Genomic DNA, 27879 nt, shown 5'->3' on the forward strand with positions numbered 1-27879 from the left:
TACAAGGATGGCAACCGTAAGAGCATTCATTGCTATGGCTGCATCAAAGGGATGGTCTTTACATCAGATGGATGTAAAGAATGCCTTCTTGCATGGTGATTTGCAAGTAGAGGTCTATATGGAGCACCGACCAGGTTATGTTCATGTTGTTCATCCTGAGTTTGTTTGTACGTTGAAGAAAGCCTTGTATGGCTTAAAGCAAGCACCCAGAGCATGGTTTGACAAGATAGAATAGTATCTTGTCATTATTGGCTTTCAGATTTCCAAGGCAGATTTCTCAGTTTATGTGAGAAAAATAGAGAAAGGTATTATGCTGCTTGTCATTTATGTTGATGATTTGATCATCACATGTGATAGTGATGAAGATATCCTTCATGTGAAAATGCTATTGAAGCAGAAGTTTGAGATGAAGGATTTAAAAGAGCTGTGTTACTTCTTGGGCATTGAGGTGATTAGATCCACAAGTGGGATATGGCTCTTACAGAGGCAGTATGGATTGGACATGCTGTCCAAATATGGGATGACAGGCTATAAGCCTATTTCAATTCCTTTGGAGCAGAATGTGAAGATGAGCGTAGATGCAAGTGAGCTTTTGGAAGACCCTACTATGTATGTATAGACACATAGTAGGAAGTTTGATTTATATGACTATTACCAGGCCAGATTTTAGCTATGCTGTTGAGTTGGTAAGTCAATTTATGCAGGCTCCAAGGAAACCGCATTTGGATGCGACTAGACACATAATGAGGTATGTGAAGTCCACATTGCAGTATGGACTATTTTATGAGACTGGGGTTCAGATATAGTTACATGGATACACTGATGTTGATTGGGCTCGTAGTATTTCTGATAGACGATCTACCAGTGGATATGTGTTCTCTTTTGGGAGTGCTGCAGTCACTTGGAGCAGCAAGAAATAGCCTACAGTTGCCTTGTTGAGCACAGAGGTTGAGTACATGGGTGCAGCAATGGCTACATGTGAGGTAGCTCGGTTGCATAAGCTACTTTATGATATGCATCATTCTATAGATGGGCTAGTTGTCATTTATTGTGACAACATGAGCAGTATACACTTAGCAAATAACCCAGTCTATCATGCTAGAACAAAGCACATTGAGGTGCATTATCACTATGTGCGAGAGAAGGTTCTAGTAGGTTTTATTGACCTAGTTTATGTCAGCGCAAAGGATCAGGTAGCTAAAATATTCACGAAGGCACTGGGTGCAGAGAAGCTGTGCAAGTTCAGAGACCTGCTTGGTGTGCAGGAATTGGGATTGAGCTCGAGGGGAAGTGTTGAGATATCGAGCTCCACTCATGATATGCCAAGGTAACCATTGTGCATTTATGTCACCGACTTGTTAGCTGTAGATGCGGTTGGAACACCACTCATGAATAATAGCTGGATGACAACTATCTTTATGTACTCTAGGTAGTGGCTCAGTTAGTATGGCACCTTAGTTAGCTGAGTTTGGTTTGAGACCCACATATAGGGTTCACCTATTCCTTTTGTACTTAGAGAGACTTCTTTTGGCTTTCACAACTAAGAAGAGGGAAACTGTTTTCAGCCTCCACCTTTGTGTGTATTCCCCCATTGTGTATGTGAGAAAGCCGCAAAAGAGACTCCTTACTTCTCTCCCACTCTCTTCACAGGCTGACATTTCCATGTTCTATGGTTGGGTTGAAGAAAATCCAAATGAGTATCTTGTGGCCTTCAAGTGCCGTTGTGTTTCTCTCAACTTTCTTACTAAAGATAGATGGCTATTGGTTCTTCCCACATTTCTAGAGGGTTTGGCTCAAGTGTGGTACGGGAAGCAGGCCGAAGATGTTCACCAAAGTTGTCCGAGGTTGATAGCAGCTATGATCGAGTATTTCTGCAAAGAAGAGGAGCTAGAGAATGTGTACCTACTGGTGGCAAGTCAAAAGGTGAGACTAGCACATCATGAAGGTTAGGTTGGCCTTCCAAAGGGTCAATGATGTGAATGGCAACCTCAACCTTGATAAATGCACCATTGGAGCCACTCAAGGGAGGTTACTGGGACATATTGTCTCATCCAAGGGCATCAAACCTGACCCCGAGAAGGTAGAAGCTATCCTCAAGCTCTCCCTGCCAACAACCAAACATTAAGTATGCTCATTTGTCAATCTAGCAAGATACTATCACCACTTCATTGATCAATATGCTGCTTTGACGTGACCCATGACTATGCTATTAAAAGATGGAGTTGATTTCTCTAAGGATGAGGATTGTGATCATGGGTTTGTACAAATCAAGAGTGCTTTGGCTTCAAAACCCATTTTACACAATCCTGATTGGTCAAAGACTTTCTATATCAATCCTGGGTTTGGTGAGCACACTCTGGCGGGTATTCTTCTCCAGCAAGGGAGGATCGGTTAATGTATCCTGTTCGATTTGCTTCTCGACAATTGCTCAAAACTGAACGATGCTACTCTGAAGCTGACAAGCATGCTTTGTCTTTGGTATTCTGCATTAAGAAATTTAAGCATTATGTGGCTGGAAAGTCCTTCATTATAATCTGTAGCAATGGTCTTGCAAAGAAGGTTCTTCAATCACCAAATCCCATGGGTCGGTTGGCCAAATGGTTGGCAGTTTTACAAGAATATGATTTTTCTTACAAAATTGTAAAAGGGGGTTGTTCCAACTTGAAAAATTCTTTGATTGATTTAGAGGAGTGCCTCGATGTAACCCTTGTAGTAGCCATAGAAGTTGGGATCCATGGTATGGTGGTATCTATAGATTTCTGACCACTATCTCCTTTCCTTCAGAAAGCACTAGCTATGAGAGAAAGAAGATCTGCAGAGATAGTAGCTGCTACACTCTCTTTGATGGGGTGTTGTATCATTAAGGCATGGATGGGGTACTAAGATGGGCCATTGATGCAAATGAAGTACCTAAGGTATTGAAGCATTATCATGATGGATTTTGTGGAGGCCACTATGCCGGTGACTATACAGCTAAGAAGATTTTACATGCTGGGTACTATTGGTCGACCTTGTTCAAGGATGTCACTATGTATTGCAAAGCTTGTGAACCATGCCAATTCTTTGGTAGGAAGGATTTGCATCCTGGGCAACATCACCCAGTGATGTCCATCCATCCATTTCAGAAGTGGGGAATAGATTTTATTGGGCCCCTGCCCATGATAGCCCGCAAAAAGAAGTATCTTCTAGTAGCCACTTAGTATGTCACTAAGTGGGCTGAAGCTATCACCCTCCCCACTCCAAATGCAGTGGAGTTGCTCATGGATCGCATGGGTATTGATCACTGCACTTCTAGCATCTATCATCCAGCGTCCATGGGACAAACAGAGCAGACCAATGGCCTCCTTTGTAAAACCATGGGGAAAATGGCCACAGGGAACAGGAGCTAGTGGGATCAGAAGGTCATCGAAGCCGTGTGGGCTTACAACATCACCCATAAAACGTCTATAGCTCACACTCCTTTTGAGTTGGTGTATGGTACTGAGGAAGTTTTACCACTAGAGATAGAGATTTCGGCCTGGCACGAGAACAGAGGATGATAGAAGATGAACATGTAGAGGCCAGGTTGGTACAACTTGAGAAGCTAGATGAAACTCAACGCCTTACACTCCATCAAGTAGAGATCCAAAAGGACTGACAAAAGGCCCGCATGGATGCTAAGATTTGCAAGGGATGGGAAAGACACTTTGCTGAGGGGGATGTGCTATGCTTTGATAATAGATTGGACCACCAAATGGATAAAAAGTTCCTTCCACTGTGGACCGGTCCATACAAAGTCATCAAGGAACATAGTAATGGGTCTGTACAAGTTTAGGAGCTACATGAGCCATATGGCAAGAAGGTGGTCAACAAGCATTATCTCAAGCCCTTCTTTATTCATAATGGTCCCAGGCATGGAAATGCTGTGCATTCCCTGCCTGGGGGGGGAACTATTATGGATTTTTTTTATTTATTTTTTTTCATGAAAAAGACTTCTATTAAGTAAGAACAAAAACCCGCGAGAGCAAGCTCAAAGCGGAATACATCATGAAATCATGAGGATAAATAAAAAACCCCTCAGAGTGAGGTGGAAAAAAACCAAGGCTGAGGCTGAAAGTGCCATCTCAACCCTGTAGTAGTTTCAGAGAAGAAAGGAGAATCCTTCCATTCCCTGAAGAAAGAAGCCCTCCTAGCTGAGGCTGCATGGGAGTCCCCCTACATACCCGTCCATACGGCCATCAGAGTGTGTACAATGTTTGTCCAGATACAAGCCAATGTGTGCGAGGGATGAACCTGAGTACCCTCCATAGCCTCTATGCATCTGGCTCTCCAAATATGCCAGGCTGTTATGCTCGCTAGAATCTCCCAAGAAGTATCCACAGAGGCATGTACAGCTGTAAAAGGACGGCGTGGTACCACATCCAATGAACAGGACTCAATCCGATGACGTCGAACTGAAATGGCCCGAGAGGAGTCAACTCCCTCATAGAAAACCTGAGGTCCTGTAAGAGAAAGCCAAGCCACCGAGCCCCAAGTCATAAAAAGTGGGGAATGGGCAAAGTGACTGAGAATCCTGGCTACCCCCATCCAAATCAATCTCGCCTGTCTGCAATCCCATAAGCAATGCTGAATAGACTCCGAAGCAGAAAGGCATCGAGGGCATGTAGGGTCGGCTCCGCGAACCTGGACCTTCAAAGGTTCACTACAATCCCTCCATGGATAGAAAGCCAAAAGAAGATAGTGATCTTTCTATTCTTGTGGGATTTCCAGAGCCTCCTCCAGAAGCACCTGTGCTGATCCGCAGTAATACCAAAAGTCTCCCAATGAGGAACTTTGGAGGGTCTCCAACCTCTACTACTGAGCTAAAATCTCCTGGCATTACTGACCGTGTAACGAAAGAAGGGGATGCTCTTCTCTCGATGCCCTGCGTCAATCCACTCCCACTCTCCAGGGTCCCACTGTAAATACCTGATGGGAACTCCCCCAAAGAGCCAGAGCCTCCAAGACCCGGTGGAGAGTAGCCAGGGGTCAGGGTGTAGGAACCACTCTGAATCCTGATCCCTGCATCAAAAGACCTACAACCCTGATAGGCTGAAAAGCAGACTCAAGCAAGTAATATAAAATAGGTGGAGATGGATATTATATTGGATTATTCCCTCCATGTCGGATAGGCCCATGTTCTCTAGACTCAATACAACCCAACCCAAGTACATTAGTTTGCCCAATAGAGAGAGGGGAGGGGGGGGGAGGGGTCTCTTGCACTACTGCGGCAGCAAGAATTATAACACAAAAAAAGGGGAAGGGGGATTAGACAGGGAAGGGGGAGGGGAGAGAGGATTTTTTGGGAAAAAAAATAAAAGGTAGGATGAGAGGGAAGGGGTGGGTGAGGGGGGGAGGGGGAGAGGCTCATGCTGCCATGGTAGGAAATTTTTATTTTTTACTTTTACTTTTATTTTTTGGCTACCCCTTGTGCTGTCGCCACTGCGATGGCAGCACAATGAGGGTGGGGAGGGGTGCGAGAGGAGTTGGAAAGGTTGGGGAAGGAAGGGAGGGGAGAGAGGAAAGGAGAAGGGGAAGAGAGAGAGAGAGGGAGGGGAAGAGAGAGGAGATGAGAAGGGGAAGGGAAAGGGAGAGAAGGAAGGAGAATGGGAAGGGAGAGGGAGGAGAAAGGAGAGGGAGAGGGAAAGAGGAAGGGAGCGCAATGCGACAGGGAAAGGAAGAGAGGAAAGGAGGGAGCAGGAGTAGAAGGGAGTGTGTGATTGAAAATGAGTTATGGGAGACATGACACTCAATATATAGCCCTAAAGGAACTCAAACTTCCCGCTCTAGAATTAAACTTCCTGCTCCCTCTCTCTCTCTCTCTCTCTCTCTCTCTCTCTCTCCCCCCCCCCTTCCCTTGCCCCCTCGCGTGCCCCCACACACACACACACACAATTTCCCTCCCTCTTCTCTCCCCTCTCCCCTCCCACCCACCCCCCCGCCTCTCTCTCTCTCTCTCTCTCTCTCTCTCTCTCTCTCTCTCTCTCTCTCTCTCTCTCTTCTTTCTCTCTCTCTCTCTCTCTCTCTCTCTCTCTCTCTCTCTCTCTCTCTCTCTCTATCTATCCTCCCCCCCTTTCTCCCCTTCCTTCCCCCCCTTTCCCTCCTTCCCCCCCCCTCACCCTCCTCCCCCCCTCCTTTCTTCCTCGCCTCCTCTCTCTTACCTTCCCCCGTCTCTCCCTTCCCTTCCCTCCCTCCCCTCTCCTTACTTTCCTTGCCAATGTGGCCAAACTTCATTTTGTTCCCCTCTCCTCCATTCCATTAATTCCCTTTTTTTCCTACCCTCCCACAACCATGTCCATTTTTTTGAAAAATATTTTTTCAAAATAAGAAAATTAATAAATCCTTGCACAAACACAAATCATAGTCGATCTCCCTTTCCAACCCCATTTGTGGATTATATATAAGGCATGGTCCATGAAAATTTGCAAATACCTTTACCATGGTTAATTCCTATAGCCAAAACCCTACACCATATGCCATAAACCCTATACCTTAGACCCTAATCCCTATAGCTTAAAGTCTCTGATGGGTATGATACTTTGCACATGCCTTAATCTTACCCACTTTAAGCCATGTGCAAAGTATCATGCCCACCATCAGATCTCATTTTGCATGGTCAGGAATGCATTTTTCCTTGTTTTTCACCACGTGTCATGCATGAGGATTAAGAAACACGCATCATTGCATCTCATTCAAACGTGTGAGTCTCCAATGGGTATTATAGTTCTGATGGGCCCCTCACCCATTACAAATTCTATGCTCATTGCACCCACAATAAGGCCTATGCAAATTACAATGCCCATTGGATATCATTTGCATGGTGGGAGAAGTAATTTTCCTTGTTTCTCATCGTGCAACACAAGGTAAAATGCATGGCCAATCATTCAAATGATATCTAATGGGCATGTCCAACCATGTAAATGATATCTAATGGGCAAGGTACTTTGCAAAGGCCTTAAAGTGGGTAAGATTAAGGCATGTGCAAACTATCATACCCATTGGAGACTTTTAGGTATAGGGATTAGGGTTTAGGAGTTAGGGTTTAGGGTTTAGGTTGTAAGGATTAAAAGATAGGGTATAGGTTATAGGATTTAGGATACAGGGATTAGGGTTTAAGCTATAAGGATTAGGATTTAGGGTATAGGGTTTGGGGTATGGATTTAGGGTTTAGGATATAGGTTTATGATTTAGGGTATATGCTTTAGGTTTTAGGGTTTAGAGTATAGAGTTTAGGGTATAAGGTATAGGGATTAGGGTTTAGGGTATGGGGTGTAGGCTATAGGGATAAGGGTTTGGTATATAGGGTATAGGGTTTATGATTTAGGGCATATGGTTTAGGGTATAGGGTTTAAGGTTTAGGATATAGGGAGTAGGGTAAAGGATTTAGGATCTAGGGTAGGATTAAGGGTATAGGGATTATGGTTTGAGGTATATGGTATAGGGTTTAGGGTTTATGTTATAAGGATTAGGGTTTAGGGTTTAGGGTTTAGGGTATAGGATTCGAGGTATAGGGTATAGGGAATAAGGTTTAAGGAATATGGTATAGGCCATAGGGATTGGCGTTTAGGATATCAGGTATAGGGTCCATGGTCTAGGGTATAGGTTTTAGGCTATAGGTTATAGGGATAAGGGTTTAGGGTAGAGGAATTAGGGTTTAGGCTATAGGGATTAAGGTTTAGGGTTTAGGGTATAGGACATAGGCTATAAGAATTAGGGTTTAGGGTATAGAGTATAGGATTTATAATTTAGGTCATATGGTTTAGGGTATAGGTTATAGGGTTTAGGATTTAGGCTATAGGGATTAGGGTTTAGGGTATAGGCTATAAGAATAAGGGTTTAGGGTATAAGGTATAGGGTTTATGATTTAGGGCATATGGTTTAGGGTATAGGGTTTAGGGTTAAGGGTATAGGGTACAGGGTTTAGGGTAAAGGATATAAGATATAGGATTTAGGGTATAGGGCTTAGGGTTAAGAGTATAGGGATTAGAGTTTAGGGTTTAAGGTATACAGTATAGCATTTAGGGTTTACATTATAGGGATTAGGTTTTAGGGTTTAGTTTAAGGTTTATGGTATAGGATATAGGGTATAGGGTTAGGGATTAGGCTTTAGAGTATAGGCTATAGTTTATGGGAGTTAGGGTTTAGGATATAGGGTATCCAGTTTAGGATTTAGGGTATGTGATTTTGGATATAGGTTTTAGGGTTCATTTTATAAGGATTAGGGTTTAGGATATAGAGTATAGGGTTTAGGATTTAGGGCATATGGTTTAGGGTATAGCTTTTAGGGTTCAAGTTATAGGGATTAGGGTTTGGGGTATAAGAATCAGGGTTTAGGCTATAGGGATAAAGCTATAAGGATTAGGGTTTAGGGTATTAGGGTCTCTCTCTCTCTCTCTCTCTGCCCTCCCTCCCTCCCTCCCTCCCTCCCTCCCTCCCTCTCTCTCTCTCTCTCTCTCTACCCTTAGGGATCAAGTCTCTCTCTCTCTCTCTCTCTCTCTCTCTCTCTCTCTCTCTCTCTCTCCCCCCTCTACCCTTAGGGATCAAGTCTTATGGTATAGGGTATAGGATTTATGATTGAGGACATATGGTTTAGGGTTTAGGGTATAAGCTATAGGGATTAGGCTTTAGGGTATAGGGTTTACAATTTAGGGCATATGGTTTTGGGCTTAGGGTTTAGGGTTTAGGCTATAGGGATTAGGGTGTAGGGTAAAGGGTATAGGATTTAGGATTTAGGGTATAGGGTTTAGGGATTAGGGATTAGGGTATATGGTTTAGGGTTTAGGGTTTATGTTATAGGGATTAGGTTTAAGGGTATAGGGTATAGGGTTTATGGTATAAGATTTAGGGTACAGGTTTTAGGGTTTAGGGTTTAGGGTATAGGGTATATGCTATAGGGATTAGGGTTTAGGATATAGGGTATTGGATATTTGGTTTACGGTATAGATTTTAGGTTTTACGTTATAGGGATTAGGGTTTAGGGTATATGGTGTAGAATTTAAGATGTAGGATTTAATAATGATAAAGGTAGTTGCAAAGTTTTATGACCATGCCTTTTACATAATCTACGAAAGGGGTTGGAAAGGAAGATAGACTATAATCCTTGTTAGTGCAAGGATTTATTAAAATTTTTAATGTGAAAAATAAATTTAAAAAAAGCGACTATGGTTGGAGGAGGATAGGGGAAAAAGGTAATTAACGGAATGGAGGAGATTGGAACAGAAGGAAATTAATGGAATGGAGGAGATGGTAATAGAAGGAAATTAACAGAATAGAGGAGAGGGGAACAAAAGGAAGTGTAGCAATGTTGGCAAGGAAAGCAAGGAGAGGGGTAGAAGGGAAAGGGAAGGGAGAGAAGCAAAAAGGTAAGGGAGGGGAGGGGAGGGGAGGGGAGGAGGGGAGGACAGGGGAGGGGAGGAGGGGAGAAAGGTAAGGAGACAAGTAAGGGAGGGGAGGGGAGGGGAACGGAGGGGGGAGGGGGAGGAAGGGGCAACGGGAGGGGGAGACAGAGACACAGAGAGAGAGAGAGAGGTTTGAATTCTTTCAGGGCTCTATATTGACTCTCACCTCTCCCATAACTCATTTTCGATCACACCCTCCCTTCTACTCCCGCTCCCTTCTTGTTCCCCTCCCTTCCTCTCTCCCTCTTCCTCTCTATCGCATTGCACTCCCTTTTGCTCTCCCTCTCCCTGCTTTTTCTCCTTCCTCTCCCTTCCCATTCTCCTCCCTCCTCTCTCTCTCTCTCTTCCCCTTCTCCTCCCCTCTCTCTTCCCCTCCCTCTCTCTCTCTCTCTCTCTCTCTCTCTCTCTCTCTCTCTCTCTCTCTCTCTCTCTCCCCCTTCTCCTCTCCTCTCTCCATCTCCTTCCTTCCCCCCCTTTCCCACTCCTCTCCCACTGTCATTGTGCTACTACACGTGCTACTACACGGTAGTGCAAGGGGCTGCAAAAAAAAAAAAAAAAGAAATTGGTTGTGCTGCTGTGGCAGCGCGACCCCTCCCCTTCACCCACACCTTCCCTCTCCTCCTATCTTTTTAAATTTTTATTCAAAAAATCCTTTCTCCCCTCCCCCTTCCCCCTTTTTGGTGTTCAAATTCTTGCTATCGTAGCAGAGTGAGAGACCCCCTCCCCTCACCTTGCTCCTCACATTCCCTCTCCTCTTCCCCCTGCCAAGCCTCTCTCTCTCTCTCTCTCTCTCTCTCTCTCTCTCTCTCTCTCTCTCTCTCTCTCTCTCTCTCTCTCTCTCTCTCTCTCTCTCTCTCTCTCTCTCTCTCTCTCTTCTCCTTGCCTTCTTTCCTTCCCCTCTCTTTCCCCCTCCATTCCATCTCTCTCTGCCTTCCCCTCCCTTTTCCTTCTTTCCCTCTCTTTCTCCCTCCATCAAGATGCGTTTTTAAAAGGTAAAGATGCCATGAGTAGACAGAAAGGTTTTCACTCCTAGTAGGAATGACAAACCTTTCTTGACTATAGCTACGAAGATAGTAGTGTTAAACTTGCTTGCAATGGCCGATTGCATGTTTTGGAATGGCAAACAAATGATTGTTTTTGTTTCGCATCATTTCTCTCATATACTAAAAATGACGAGGACTTTCTAGTCTGATAACTATGATTGTGGACTTTAGTGCACTTGTCCATTTGCTTGATTGGTTAGAGGCTTGGCTAGAGGCATATGCACATAAAAAGATGGGATATAGCATAGGGTATTTGCTAACCCACAATATAGCAATATGTCATTCCTTCGCAAGGAAAAAGTGCTATTGGGTGGACACAAGGCAAGCAAGATGCTTTGGTATAGAGACCTTCACTAAGGCTTGGTGTCCACTTGTTTGAAAGGCCTCTTTTATATTGCGGCTACCTCTTACAACCCATGTTTATATGTTTATATGTATTTGTGGTGGGGAGCATATACATGGGTTTGCCATAGTAGCAGTGGCAACCAACATTTGAATAACAAGCTCTCAATCTAGTATTATGAATCAACGTAGTATTAGCAGTGTTATTGCTTCAATGAACATGGTATGGACATATTTCCCTACACAAAATGAACTTCTTATTAGTCAATGTTTTGATAGCCTTGCTCCATTTAGTGATACATAGAGCACAAACATGCTACAATGATCAACATATAATCATGCGATAGTTTGTCCATTTGCAAACCATTTTCCTACTTTAGTGCTAAATGATATAACTCCTTGAATGTAGAACCTAGATTAAGGTTTTGGTAAGAAGCGCTTGTAAGCTTCATAACACGTGTAGGTCATTGATGCCTACGGTCAAGATGGGCTACACTTTTGAGAATATGAGAGCTACTTCCTAGATGGAGGGAACATCAAGAAGCTCCCTCTATGATGGCAGAGAGAGACACTGAAGCCTATAAGAGCATAAAGGAGTCAGTTTTATCAAATTAAAAAGCTTCATAGCACAAAGACCATTTCTATGATCTGTTATGCCGGACTAGATCAGTTTGAGCAACCGCATGTTGCTAGCTAGTATGAGGAAATATGATGGACACATGGATTGGAAGGTGACTATGAGTAGATTTGCCTCGATTGTGCTAAATTACAAGGCTAGGTTGACTAACAGTAATAAGGCACTGCCTTGGCAAATGGTTATAAATTATGGAAAATGTCCCTTCTGATTTGACATGTAAATAATCAAGGTAAAATTAGAATGTAAAGTTTGAATGCAGAGGTTTAGTTCTTTCACTTTCAAGCAAAGCAATGCAATTTGTATCTTTTATGTATTAAATTAGAAAAGATTCCCTTTTACATTCCTTAAACAAATGGAAAGTACTTTGAGCTCTATGGTCAATAAAATGGTTTGACATTTCTCCATCCAATAAAAGATGATCAGTAATTTGTACAGAGGGCAGGCAATCTCGGCATAGTTGTAAATGAATCACCGATATTAGCCCACATGCCCAGTGAACTTTTGTATGCCCTTTGCATTGGTAGGAGGGGGTAACTCCAAGATAAGTTTGATTTTATTATAATCCATGGAGAACCCATTTTTGGACACAACATGTCCAAGGATGACCCCATGTTTAATTTTGGCACTTCAAGGGATTGAGGTAGATCTAGTAGAGACGGCACCTTTCAAACATCAATCTCAAGTACTTGTTGAGGTGATCATCCCATTGGAAATAAACAAACACGTCATCTAGGAGCCATGATCATGAGCCTTTGGAATGTCAAGAGAGTGTTGGTGAGACCGAAGAGCATCACTTTGAAAGCATTTAGTCCCCATTCTATGGCAAACATGGTTTTTTGCAAATCCTCTGGTGCAATAAATACATGATTATAACCAGAGAACCTGTCTAGGAAGCTATAAGCTTCATTGCTCGTGACTCTTTCCTAAACATTCTCCATAAAGGGCAATAGTAATGGTCCTTGCAAGTCATGAAATTTACCTCTCTCTCTCTCTCTCTCTCTCTCTCTCTCTCTCTCTCTCTCTCTCTCTCTCTCTCTCTCCTCCCTCTTCCCCTTCCCTTCTTTCCTTCCCCCTCTCTTTCCCTCTCCCCCTCCATTCCATCTCTCTCCCCCTTCCCCCCCTTTTCCTTCTTTCCCTCTCTTTCTCCTACCATCAAGATGCATCATTTGAAGGTGTGTGCTTCACTCACTACAAACACATCTTTAAAAACCTTGTAACTATTGCAAGGTGCTTATTTTGACACCATTACAAAGTTCATTGATATTGTACCATTTTTGCTTTCCAAAACTTTGGAAGTTGTTTATTGGAACCCTTATTAAGTCAGGAGATTTTAGAGCTCCAAAACTCTCAAAGGTGATAATTAACACTGTTATTAAGTCTTGGAGATTTTAGAGGACTCTCATGCATTAGGGGAGAATTGGGGTCTCAAAAGGGCCTCATAGGGAATGGATTAAGAAATGGATTAAGCTAAGACCAAGTGAACCCACTATGGTAACCCATGGGCTAAGTGTCCCCTAGCATTTACTCAACTGGCATAGGTACCTTTATTTTGAAATTGATCAAGCTTGGCCCTTGGATGGAGGTGGATGGTGGATGAATCATAGGCCTAGGATGCTCAAATTGGTGGGAGGAACCTTTGGTGGACTCCAAACTAGCAAAGTTTAACAAAATAGAGGTGTAATAACGGGGGAGAGGTCGCCATTTTTTGTGGACGATCTAATGGTGGAGATCAAAGAATCAAATGAAGGGCCTAGATTGAGGTGCATTTTGGAGGGTGTAGATGGAGACATTGAGATCAATGGTTAAGATTCAGGTGCATAATGGACGGTGCAAATTTAAGCACCTTTTCCTTGCATCTCCACCCTTAGATCTATTTCTAGATGGATGGCTTAAAATGACCCCCCGTCTCTTTTGATCTCATCCATTAGATCCTTGCCATTTTCAAGGGTTTAGATTTGATCGTTCTATTCTTTGATGGTATCCATTGGATCTACACCTTGATCTAATGGCTTGGAACAATCTACCACAAATTTGAATGTATCCCTTGGATTGTAGATGAGATCAATGGCTGGGAGTGAAGATCATGGGTCTAAACCATGGGTGAGAGGTCTCCCCACTCATAAATGCTCAACATGTCCCTTTATACACCTCAATGTACCATTGCCCCACACAAAGGAGCAATCTCATTGTTGGTACACCTCAAATCCCTCTCTAATCCCTTGAAATTAGGAAACACTAGTTGGATGCCCTTTTGAGACTCCAAATCTCCTCTAATGGTAAATTAATCTCATGCATGGACCTTAATCTGTAAATGTGTGTGTGTGTGTGTGTGTGTGTGTGTGTGTGTGTGTGTGTGTGTGTGTGTGTGTGTGTGTGTGTGTGCATGCGTGTGTGTGTGTGTGGGAATGATATTTTCATAAAGTTGATTTTTTAAATAGAAATTTATGTACAAAAAAGAATTGGGACTGTGCACCAGTCTATGTAAGATTTTACATTAAATTTCATAATTTTAATTTTATTTGCTTTTAAAAACCTCGCAAAAATGGCTTACTTTTTTGTTTTATGTTTTTTCAATAGTGGTTTTTTTATAAAATTTTGTCCAAAAGTACTTATGAAAATGAAGTTAGAGATTGCTGAGTTCAAAATTAATGAAATGTGTGTTAGTATCTATATCCCTCCTTCATCATTTCCCTTCCCATATGCTCTACCTTCAATGTTTCTATCAACACCAACTACTAGGATTTAGCCAAAACATGGTCCAGTCAACTTGCCTTGACTCATTGAGGGGGGTTGAGGGCACCATGTGTGCCCAAGGATAGCCAAACACACTTTGTTTCCTTATTCCTCTTCCTCTCCTTATTTCTCTACATCGGTTTACTACAGTCGACTAACAAAAGGTTGAGGAGATGCGTAGTACTAGTATTATGTGGAATCTAATATTTCCATGTGAACACATAGATGCCACCAATTTTGCTATCAGGTGTGTGTTATCCCCTTAGTCATCCAAGCAAATGGACAAGCGCAATAAAGTCTAAAATGCAGTTATTAGACCAAAAATTCCTCGTCTCATTAGTATAGGAGAGAAATGATGCAAAACAAAAACAATCATTCATTTGTCATTCCAAATCACATAGTCGACCGTTGCCAGCAAGTTAAACACTACTATCTTTGTAGCTACAGTCAAGAAGTGTTCGTCATTCCTACTAGGAATGAAAATCTCTCTGTCTACTCATGGCACCTTAGCAGCCTTCACAAAAAGATGGTATATATAACTGGGTATTTGTCCACCCATGATATAGCAACTTGTCATTCCCTCATAGATGCTTTGGTATAGAGAACTTCACTAAGGCATGTTCCAAACGTGTCTTCTTGTTTGAAAGGCCTCTTATATATTGCGGCTACTACTTACAACCTATGTTTATATGTTTATATGTATTTGTGGTGGGGATCATATACATGGGTTTGCCATAGTAGCAATGGCAACCAACATTGGAATAACAAGATTTCAATCTAGTAGTATGAATCAACATAGTATTAGCAGTGTTGCTGCTTTGACAAACGTGTTATGGACATAATTTCCCTACACAAAATGAGCTTCTTACCTTGATCCATGTACTGATATGTAGAGCACAAACATGGTGTAGTAATCAATATAATCATGTGATAGTTTGTTCATTTGCAAACCATTTTCCTACTTCAAACACTTATTTCATTAATTTTGGACTCCAGAGTCTACATTTGGAGGACTGATCCTAAAAATCCTTCCCAAATGGAAAGTTTACTTTATGAAAATTTCATTTGAGAATCAAAGTTTACTTTCTGGCACTGGCATTTCCACATAATAAATTTCACAATATCTCTCTACAATGTTGCACTAATAATGCAAAAACTATCATTAAATCCTAATTTTGTATGTCTTATTTTTAAGAATCCTATTCATGTTTAAAAAAAACCTTTGGTTATTATTTTAAATCCAAGAAAAATCGCTTAATACAAAATAAAGAATTATTAAATTAATTTAATCCATGTAAATGCACTTAAAATTCAATGCAAAAAACTAGGAGAAAACTATAACACTCTTGAAGATTCAAGAAATTAAAAAGGTTTATCTAGACAAGAGACATAGAAGACTCTTTTGAACTCTAAAAAATAGCAATAGCTATGCTTGTAATTTTACATTATCGTAAGTTTACAAGAAATGTTGCTCTAGAGTAATCTTTGTACAAAGGAGTCTGTCACGGCCTTTTTAATAATTTAATTCTCCCTTTACAACGAGTTAAGTACAAATGGGCGATCCTAACATTTTCTTGTTTGAATGTCCAATACTTGTCGCTTGGGTGCCATCTTTATTCACTCTCATTTGGCCACCGTCACCTTCAGTCTTTATTGATGCTTGAATGGTGTTATCCTGGGCATTCTTTATTTGCACAATCTCCTTCTACTTCCTCCTCAGCGAGCATCTTTAAGAACTCTGTAATGTGTGAAATGATTGGTTGCGATATTTTTATTTTTTCTTCTACATCACACCCCAATGTGATTCTTTTTTTTCTTTGTCCTTGATTTCCAAGATACTATGACTATCTCTGTGGAAAGCTTTGAAACTACTTCGTGGTTTGGGACACATTCCTTTTTTAGACAACTAGTATATAATGTAATGTTATTCTGGTTCTCTTTCCTTCCCTGTGGCTCATACCATACCACTATAAATGTTGTAGCTCTACCCTAGTCATCCATGCTCACGTCCACCACTTTTGCAACCGAGAACTTCATGTTCTCATGTTCATTGTCTGATGGTTCAACTACAACAAAAGAATGGACATTTATGTCTATTTGTGGCATAAACTCTCTCTTCTTTGGTCCATAATATGGACATGGCATCAATGATTGAAACTCATTTTCAAAGAGACCACAATTTGGGTGCAAGTCATTACCAACATTTGGCCAAAATAAAGGTTGTTCTCTCTCAACATCATCTTCTCACATTTTCTCAAGGTCCTTTATCAATTGGTAGGTCTTCTTGCAATGTGTTCCTTCCAAGAGGGCTTCCAATTAGGATATCTCTTTAGCATTTGCTCTTTGTATGTAATAAAAGCTTTTAAGCCTTCTATTTCACCTTTGGATTTCTCATTGAATTCTTTTATAAGAGCCCATGTTGGATTAATTTCTTTGCTCAAAATTGAAGTTAAGAGCCTGTAAGGTTCTTCACGTTCCCATGTGGTATTAAGAGAATAGTGTTGCCACTGCATCACTGATTTTTCATCCTTTAAGAAAAATCAAAAGTAGTGTGGAGCGCTATGACCTATCAGGGCAACACCACCTTTTTGTATGAAAGGTAGAATAAAGCTCTTCCAATCATACATCCTTTCAACCATGGAGCATATTGTACCTTCCTTGCAGCCACCAACTTGCCTCCCGCATTTCTTATCAAGTCATCCATCGTCTCCATGTCCTTGTGTTTTAGCTCTCTTGAGACTGTGCTTAAAACCTGATTGATATCTTCATGTGTGTGCCCAACCAACAAAAACCTAATTTCAATCTCATTGAAGATTCGATGAGCGATTAGCATTGAGAAAAATGCAAAGAAGAGTACATTCTTATTCTCTCATTTACAATTGTCTACTGTATTCTCAAATTTGCTGGTAGGCAACCTTTTTTTGCATGTACACTATGAATTGCCTTCATAATGGATGTCACAGCTTGATTGCTATAATGTAGATGTAAGGAATCAATCCATATGCCTGCAAAAAACTTATATCCATGCACTAACACTCCTCATAAATTTGTCTTCAAAAATTACTTTCCTTGTAACTTAGGTGGAGTGTTAAAGAATCTAGGTAATGTTGTTGTATTCTGATCCATACCATCTACAATAACTCGTTTGGAGGGGAAATAGCTTGCTCCTTCCAAAATGCATATTTTATTCTAGAATGCCAAACAAGTACATGATGGAATTCTCTCTTTTTTCTGTATGCTTCTCTTTGTTTTGGAGTCGTTGCACTCTCAAGTGCTTGCTTTAGATCATCACAATTATTGCACTTTGATATTTTTTGCCTCTTGGGAATTTAACACGTCCAAAGCTCTTCTTTCAAAGAGTATACAAATTGTGAAAAAGATGTTGGAGCATGCCCTCTTTGCCTCTGTGTTTCTCCAATAGACTTAAATACTTTTTTTTATGTCAAACCTATCGGAAGATGCATTTCAGATAGATGGAGTTCAGTAAAGCATTTTCATAAATGTAGTCTCTGAAAATTGTTGTTGCCATGACCGTTGAGGCTCTTGTTTTGGGCCTTCCTATGTTTACATGAATGTTAAATTTTACTCCATACTTTGCCTTATTATCCAAATCCCAATATGTACCATGTGATAATCCTGTAGTAATGCGATATGCATTATTGCAAATACTTTTTCCATTTGTGAGAGGCTTTATATGTTGTCAATAACTTTACTTTTTCTTGTCATTTACCAGAAAGCAAGAGAGCCTCATGAATAGGAATACATTTGTTTTTCTTCCTCTCCTTTGCCACACCTGTTCTCTACACCCATTGATGTCATGTAAGTTAATGGAACACATACATCTGCACTTGTAACATGTAGATCGCATTGCTTTTAGCATAACATCTTCATTCATTACTCTTATTCTCTTTGGTGGATTTTCTACATCTTCTTGGACTCGCTTTCTTTTCATGCATATGTATGTCCGTTTTCGTTTCTTTTGTACATCCTCATTTGAATTTGTACACTTCTTCACATCAAATTTATTTGTCACTTTGTTTTCATGGGATGTTGCATCCTTGATCTTATCACAGTCAAAGTCAAATATCAAATAGTCCTTTGTTGATTTCATTCTTGTCTTTGAAGCAATCATAGGACCATTTAAATCAATATCCATGTCATCCACATTTGATAAACCAACACTTTCAAACTCTTTGCCCTTGTCAATGTGTGTGAATTCATCCACTCAAGATAAGACATCACTTCTAAAACCTTTTGCTTTCTCGGTACCAATGAGCTCATCTACTCCCAATAAGATATCACTTCTATAGTTAAGTGCATTGAAATCATCCAAGTTTGAGGGAACAACACTGATGATATCTTAATCATTCTTAACATGCATGAATTCATCGACTCTAGGTGAAATCTTTTGCCTTCTCAGTACCACTAAACTCATCCACTTTTGATAGGATGTCACTTCCATAGATTATTGCATTGATATCATCTAATCGTGAAGGGACAACGCTTTTGATGTCTTTGCCTTTCTCAAAATGCGTGAATTCATCCACTCTAGATAAGGCATTGCTTCTAAATTCTTTATCTTTCTCGGTACCAATGAGCTCATCCACTCCTGATGTCACTTCTATGCTTTCATCCATTGAAATAATCCATGTCTAAAGGGAAAAAGCTTGGCTCATTGGCATATTCTTTAAGTCCTTTGAAATTGTAGTATACCTTATCTTTATCATTGAAAACTACATGTCCTTTTTTTAACTTCAAAAATTGCATGCTCCATCTCAAATCTTTTCCTTCCTCATAATAGGGACCATCCAATGACACTATGTTATCATCCATAGCATCATTAATAACTTTCACAATCCTCATCTATGCAAATGACCACTAATCTACTTGTTCAAACCCCAAACTTGACCTTCCACTATGTTCTTATTTGCAAATGATATCATTTGCAAAATATCTCCCACATTGAAATGCAAAGAAATGCACTTTATATTCTTGATGATATTTGTTGGATAAGTCTCATCTCTATCCCATGTAATAAATGATTTGTTGAAAACATTATAAGGCATAACATCTCATATTTCCATATCTCCACACTTATGCTTTAGCTCAACATGTGCACTAAAAATCTTTGGTATAATAACTGCCACCTTATCTTTGCCAAATCTTTTAAAGTGACAAAGAGAATTTGGATCACTGTCATGGATAAATGCAACTACTTCTCTTTTGCTACATAAAATCTATAGCCATCTCCGTTGCAAGCTGCAGTAGCAACAATTACATAAATATTAGTCTCTTTTCAATAATCCACTTAGTAATTATAATTTTTCATTAGTACTTTAGGGTGGATAAAGGGTATAGGGTTTAGCATTTATGATATATGATTTAGAATTAAAAAAAAGATAGCATAGGCTTTCTATATATATTAGGCATCTATGGTCAAAAAAAGATGAAACCTGGTAGGACTCTAAGACATCAGGGCATAAAGATTTTGACACGGTGTTATTGCATCTCAATAAATTGACATGGGTACTCGGGTGGTGCACTACTAAGAAACCCTATGTATCACATGCATTTAAGAGGCAACTAAAATTTTCTACCCAATAAAACCACCCCTCTTTAATAAACTAACAGATTTTTTTCTAGAGTTGAATTTAAAAACCCGTCCTGTTATTGTAAACTTGTTAAATTTTTCCCGAAAGTTGAATTAAAATACCCCTCCTTTTGAATGCACATGGTATACTAAAATTTTTTGAGGTGAACCCCCCAAGCATGGGTACCTTTAATTTGGTGGATGCTGATCAGATCAAAGACCTAGGATGGCTTTAGTGGATGGTGGATGCACTTTGGTGGGCTCCAAGTGGCTAATTTTCACTTTGGGGAGGCTAGGTTAAGAAGTAGTAGGTACCTTTTAATGTGGACCCTTGATATAGATCAAGATCAATGGCTAAGATGGAGGCACATAATGGAGGGTTAGGATGGAGGATGATAATTAAGGGTGGATATCAATCTCCTTAGATGGAGGTCTAGGATGATCGAGGTGCAATAGGTGTCCTATCATACATAAAGTCTCTATTTGTATTAATTAGTTATTGGGGGAGGCAGGAGTGGTATATGATGATAGAATATTTAGCATTAGAGGAGAACTACGGTCTCAAAAGGGCCTCATAAGGAATGGATTAAGAAATAGATTCAAGTGAACCCATGATGGTAACCCATGGGCTAAGGGTCCCCTAGCATTTATTCAACTGGCATGGATACCTTTATTTTGAAATTGATCAACCTTGGCCTTTAGATGGAGGTGGATGGTGGTTGGATCAAAGTCCTAGGATGGTCAAATTGGTGGGAGGCACCTTTGGTGGGCTCCAAACTAGCAAAGGTTGACAAAATAGAGGTGTAATAAAGAGGGAGAGGTCACCATTTGCTGTGGACCATTAGATCTTGGATAGATCTAATGGTGGATATCAAAAGATCAAATGAAGGGCCATGATTTAGGTAGATTTTGGAGGGTCGAGATGGAGGCCCTTGATGAATGGCTGAGATTCAGGCGCACAATGGATGGTGCAGATTTGAGCGCCTTTTTCTTGCATGTCAATCCTTGGATCTCCTTGAGATCAATGGCTCAGATTCCAATGCCTTTTGTTTGCATCTCCACCCTTGGATCTATTTATAGATGGATGGCTTGGATCTTCCATCAAATCTATGGCCCAAATTTAAGGTCCTTCTGTTAAGAAACTGAATGAGACTGCTACTAAGCCTAGGGCTACATGAGATTAGTGTAACAATCATGGAGGATTGAACCATACAAGAAAATCCATTACGGGAGATACAACAATGTAGGCAACACTCAATCAATCTATTCCAATGCTTGATAAACAATACAATGATAGACCTCTTATATAGAGAGTCTCAAGGCATAAGCCTACTGTGTGGCATCCTCTGGATCCACATCCAACTTGTGGTGACCAATGTCCCACATCCATTCATGTAGTCCACATCCTCTTGTGTGGCTACCATAATTCCCACAAACATACCCCTCTAGGGTACCAACACAATATCCCATCAATTGGACATTGCACATTTCAACACCCCTCCTCAATGTACAATCATATGTGACCATCTCACCTCTCACCCCCAATGATTTGGCATTGCCAAACTCACTCTCTCAACACTCCCCCTCAATGACAAATTGGAGTGTTCAACAAATGTGTGTGCATGTGTCTAGCAACCTAGACACCTTATCATCCACTTTACACACCATGCTGTGCGGGCGGGACACCCAAGTGCTTTTTAGACACCCCATGTGTCAGGGAGAAGGAACCAACCCAAGTAGTGCATCTCATCAATGTACACTACTCCTACACACCACAATCAAATATCTTTTTGAACACCCGTGGGCTCGGGCAGAGGACCCTCATAAACATGGGTGAGAGAAAATTACATCCATTTTATGCCAATGCAAGGGCAGGGCACCCAAGTAATCTCGGTCATAGTACAACATATCCATGATTTGCCATACAAGACAATGCTGCACCAATTTTTCAAGGCGTAAGAAAAAATTTCTTAAGGATAATGTGCATGTGGCTGAAATAGGTAGGGCTCCAACCCTAAGGACTTTGGCTCCATGTTTGTAATCGTCTACCATCAAACTTTTTCCTGCTGCAGCTGCTCTCGTGTCGTCATGTCGAGTTCTCCTTCAATCTGCGGTTATGCTCTTCTTCAGCGAGCCTTCTTCAGTGCCTTTCTCATAGCTTACACTTCTCTTTACTTCTTTCTTGCAAGATCTGCGTGAGGAGCTCCCTCCTGCAATGTAGAAGGGCGCCTGCATTTCCCCATCCATGGCTCCTTGGTAGCTCCTTGACAGTAGCTGGTGGGATACTATCAACAACTCTACCTCCCTGCAAGATGGTGTCTATTTCGCTCTTTGCTCGGCTTACGCTTTGGTCGGCGCTACTGCCTTCGTTCCTCTTTTCTACAGATCGTCACTTGTTCTTGTGATGTTGAATGTCGTTCAGCTGCTCTCCCTGGGCTTCTACAAGCACAACCATGTCGAGAAAGATTTGATGCAGCTCCTTGTGTTGCTTCGGCTACTTTCTGCTGCTGTTGTGAATCGATACAAGATGCGCTCCGATATCAAGTCGTATAATCTCTCCGGAATGGGCTATGTAGCTCCGTTGCTGCAACTCAATGATGACAGCAGCTTCCTCCTTGCAACTTTTTTTTTTTTTTTCACTGCTACAATCTTTAGTTGATCGTGCCTCCTCCTTGGGCAGCTTCAATCTTCACTATGACCTTGCAGCAGCTTCCAATCTTCACCCATATGCGCACCTAAACTATGCCTTTCAACACTACTTGCTCAACTTTCTTGAGCACAAACTAACATCCGTGTGCTTCGGATCTTAACCAACAGCAAATTGCATTAGCATGTGATTCGAATCTTAACCGATAGCAAAATTGCAGTAGCACTCTCTAGTATTTTTTACACCAGCATCAGTAGGAGCAACGGCCTTCAACAATCTTCATCGTCCCAGCAAACAGTGTTCTTTTCTTTGTAGCAGCAATATCTCCTCACAGCAATAGGTCCTTCTTTGCAGTAGCGGTATGTCTTCCACAACATCTTCTCCTCTTCGGCAGCATCTTCCAAAGCAATAGCTTTCTTCTTTTCTGCAGCAACAAGTCTTTGGCTTTCTTGAGAAGTAACTGAGCAGCCACAACATCACAACAACCATCCTCTTGAGCAGCAACTTGAACTCTTTCTCGGGCAGCAGCTTGATTCTCTGTTCTTGCACAAGGTCTCACAGAATCTCTCCGAAATGATAGAGTGTTGCCATTATTTTTCTCTATGCAAAAGACATGAAAGAAAACACACTAATCTACCTAAGCTTGTGGATTACCAGCTCTGATACCATGTTAAGAAACTGAATGAGACCGCCACTAAGCCTAGGGCTACATGAGATTAGTGTAACAATCATGGAGGATTGAACCATACAAGAAAATCCATTACGGGAGATACAACAATGTAGGCAACACTCAATCAATCTATTCCAATGCTTGATAAACAATACAATGATAGACCTCTTATATAGAGAGTCTCAAGGCATAAGCCTACTGTGTGGCATCCTCTGATCCACATCCAACTTGTGGTGACCAATGTCCCACATCCATTCATGTAGTCCACATCCTCTTGTGTGGCTACCATAATTCCCACAAACATACCCCTCTAGGGTACCAACACAATATCCCATCAATTGGACATTGCACATTTCAACACCTTCTACACCCATATCCTCCCTTGGATCTTCCATCTAATCTTTGGCCTAGATTGAAGCATATTTTCCTCTAACCTCCTCCATTAGATCTTTGTTTTGATGAAGGCTAGATATTTCATCCCTCTATTCTTTGATGATATCCCTTAGGTCCACCCCTTAATCTAATGTCTTGTAGTGTTTTATCTCAAATTTTAATGTATCCTATGGATAAAAGATTAGATCAAGGGATGGAGTGAAGATCATAGGTTAAAATTAGGGGTTGGCCAACCTTAAATAAGTCTTCACATGCCCTTTTTATTAAACAAAACCAGTCGCACACACTGGGCACACACTAGAACATGTGTGGGTCACCATAGTTGGTTTTTAATAGTTGAAACAAGATGAAACTTTATAGACTCTAATACATGATGGCATAAATATTTTGGCTAGGTATTATTGCATTTGAAGTAGCATAGCATATTATTTTACGATAATTAACCATTTTCATGCCACATCATGAGCTGAAACATTTTTTATAGCATAGGGTCAAATCCATGGCTCTATATATTACAGAGTGCCAAGAGTTGGTATGCCTCTCAGTCACATTGTACCCAAGCACCATACCAAATCTTGTCCCATAAATAGGTGTATACATGCCTTTTTATTTTACAAATCCCGGTCGTGCACACCACAACAAATGAGGGTCACCAACGTTATTTTTTCATAACCATTTGTGGCATCGATGGTCAGAAGAAGACAAAAAAATTTAGGAATCTACTAGATGATGGCATACAGATTATGGCTAGGCTCTATTGCATTTGGGGTAGCGTAGCATATTGTTTTAGGCTAGATGACCCTTTCTTTGCCGCACTATGATGACGATAATATTTTTGTTAGGGTAAGGTCAAATCCATGTCTCTATATCTTGTAATGGACTAAGACTTGGTATGATTCTCATTAATATTATACCAAAGAACCGTATCAAATATCATCCCATAAATAGGTCTATACATGGCTTTTTATTTTAAAGAACCTCATCACACACACTAGAACACGTATGGGTCACCAACATTGGTTTTCAATAACCATGTTGGACATCGATGGTCGAAAGAAGATGAAACTTGGTACAAGTCTAATATATGATGGTATAAATATTTTGGCCCTTTTTTTGCTAGACTATGGACTGAAACATTTTTGATAGGGTAAGTTCAAATCCATTGCTCTATATCTCGTAATGGACTGAGAATTGGTATGAATCTCAATAAAACTTCACCCAAGATCCATACCAAATCTTGACTCATAAATAGGTCTATACATGTCTTTTTATATTACAAATCCCCATCATGTACACTACAACACGTGAGGGTTAGCAACGTTGGTTTTTCATAACCATGTTTGGCATCGATGGTCAGAAGAAGACAAAGCTTTGTACGAATATAATACATGATTTCATAAAGATTATGGCTAGGCTTTATTGCATTTGGAGTAGCATAGCATATTGTTTTAGGGTAGAGAACCATGTCACACTGTGATTAGAAATATTTATGCTATTGTAAGATCAAATCCATGTCTCTATATCTTGTAATTGATCGAGACTTGGTATGCTTATCATTTATATTATACCGCATTATATCAAATCTTGTCCCATAAATAGGTATATACATAGCTTTTTGGTTTGAAGAACCTCATTGCACACATAGAACACGTGTGGGTCACCAACATTGGTTTCTCATAACCATGTTGGACACTGATAGTAGAAACAAGATGCAACTTGGTAGGATTATAATACATGATTGAATAGAGATTTTGTCTGGGTTTTATTTCATTTCAAGTAGCATAGCATATCAGTTTACAGTAGACAACCTTTCTTTTACCACACAGTGAGCTGAAACATTTTTGATCGGGTAATTTCAAATCCTTTTCTCTATATCTCATAATGGCTGAGAATTGGTATGACTCTCAATAACATTATACTCAAGCACCATACTAAATATTGTCCCATAAATAGGTCTATACATGCCTTTTATTTTACAAATCCCCATCACACACACTACAACATGTGAGGGTCCCCAACGTTGGTCTTTCATAACCATGTGTGGCATCGATGGTCAGAAGAAAACAAAACTTTATATGAATCTATTAGATGATGGCATAAATTTTTGTTTGTGTAAGGTCAAATAGATGGTTCTATATCTCATAATGCATTGAGACTTGGTATGATTCTCATTAATCTTATACCAAAGTACTATATCAAATCTTGTCCCATAAATAGGTCTATACATTGCTTTTTATCTTAAAGAACCTTGTCGCACACACTAGAACACATGTGGGTCACCAACATTGGTTTTCAATAACCATGTTGGACATCGATGGTGGAAAGGAGATGAAACTTGGTACAACTCTAATATATGATGGTATAAATATTTTGGCTAGGTTTTTCTTTCATTTCAAGTAGCATAGCATATCGGTGTATGGTAAACAACCCTTTTTTTTTCCAGACTGAAATATTTTTTATATGGTAATTTCAAATCCATTGCTCTATATCTTGTAATGGAATGAGAATTGGTACGACTCTCAATAACATTTTACCCAAGCCTAATAACAAATCTTTACCCATAAATAGGTCTATACATATCTTTTTATATTACAAATCCCCATCACACACACTACAACACGTGAGGGTCAGCAACATTGGTTTTTCATAACCATGTTCAGCATCGATAGTCAGAAGAAGACAAAGCTTTGTAGGAATATAATAAATGATGGCATAAAGATTATGGCTAGGCTTTATTACATTTGGAATAGGTCAAATCCATGGCTCTATATCTTTTAATTGATTGAGACTTGGTATGCTTCTCATTCATATTATACCAAATCACCGTATCAAATCTTGTCCCATAAATAGGTCTATACGTGGATTTTTGTATTGAAGAACCTCATCACACACATAGAACACGTGTGGGTCACCAATGTTGGTTTCTCATAACGATGTTGGACATCGATGGTCAAAACGAGATGCAACTTGACAAGAATCTAATACATAATGAAATATATTGTTTTTCTAGATTTTTTTCATTTTACGCAACATAGCATTTTGGATTATGGTAGACAACACTTCTTTTGCCACACCATGAGCTAAAACATTTTTGATAGGGTAAGTTCAAATCCTTTTCTCTATATCTCATAATGGACCAAGAACTATTATGACTCTCATTAACATTCTACCCAAGATTTGTACCAAATCTTGTGCAATAAATAGGTCTCTACATGCCTTTCTATTTTACAAATCCCCATCATGCACACTAAACATGTGAGGGACACCAACATTGGTTTTTCATAACCCTGTGCAGCATAATTGTCAGAAGAAGATAAAACTTTATAATAATATACTAGATGATGGAATAAAGATTATGGCTAGGCTCTATTGCATTTTGAGTAGAATAGCATATTGTTTTAGGCTAGATAACCCTTTCTTTACTGCACTACGATGGGAAAATTTTTTGTTAAGGTAAGGTCAAATCGATGGTTCTATATATCGTAATCGACTAAGACTTGGTATGATTCTCATTAATCTTATACCAAAGCACCGTATCAAATCTTGTCCCATAAATAGGTCTATATGTGGCTTTTTATTTTTGAGAACCTCATCGCAAACACTAGAAGACGTGTGGGTCACCAATGTTGGTTTTCACAATAACGATGTTGGCCATCGATACTCTAAAGAAGATGAAACTAGGTATGACTCTAATATATGATGGTATAAATATTTTGACTAGGTTTTTATTTCATTTCAAGTAGCGTAGCATATTGGTTTATGGTAGACAACCCTTTTTTTGCCAGACTGCAGACTGAAACATTTTTGACAGGGTAAGTTCAAATGGATTGCTCTATATCTCATAATGGACTAAGAATTTTGGTATGACTCTCAATAACATTTTATCCAAGCCCCATACCAAATCTTGACCCATAAATAGGTCTATACATGCCTTTTTATTTTACAAATCCCCATCATGCACACTACAACATGTGAGGGTCCCCAACGTTCAAGGTTTTTCATAACCATGTTTGGCATCGATGGTCAAAAAAAGAGCTTGTAGGAATCTAATACATGATGGCATAAAGATTATGGCTAGGATTTATTGGATTTGGAGTAGCATAGAATATTGATTTACACTAGATAACCCTTTCTTTGCCGCACTATGGCGAGAAATATTTTTGTTGGGGTAAGGTCAAATCCATGGCTCTATCTCTCATCATGCATTGAGACTTGGTATGATTATCATTAATATTATACCAAAGCACCATATCAAATATTGTCCCATAAATAGATCTATACATGGCTTTTCGTTTTAAATAACCTCATCACACACATAGAACACACATGGGATATCAACGTTGGTTTTTAATAAAACCATGTTAGACACCGATAGTCGAAACAAGATGCAACTTGGTAGGATTCTAAT

This window comes from Dipteris shenzhenensis, chromosome 17 (genome assembly GCF_047967505.1).
Source record: "Dipteris shenzhenensis isolate YYH24624 ecotype China chromosome 17, Dip_SZ_1.0, whole genome shotgun sequence".
Classification (NCBI taxonomy): domain Eukaryota; kingdom Viridiplantae; phylum Streptophyta; class Polypodiopsida; order Gleicheniales; family Dipteridaceae; genus Dipteris; species Dipteris shenzhenensis.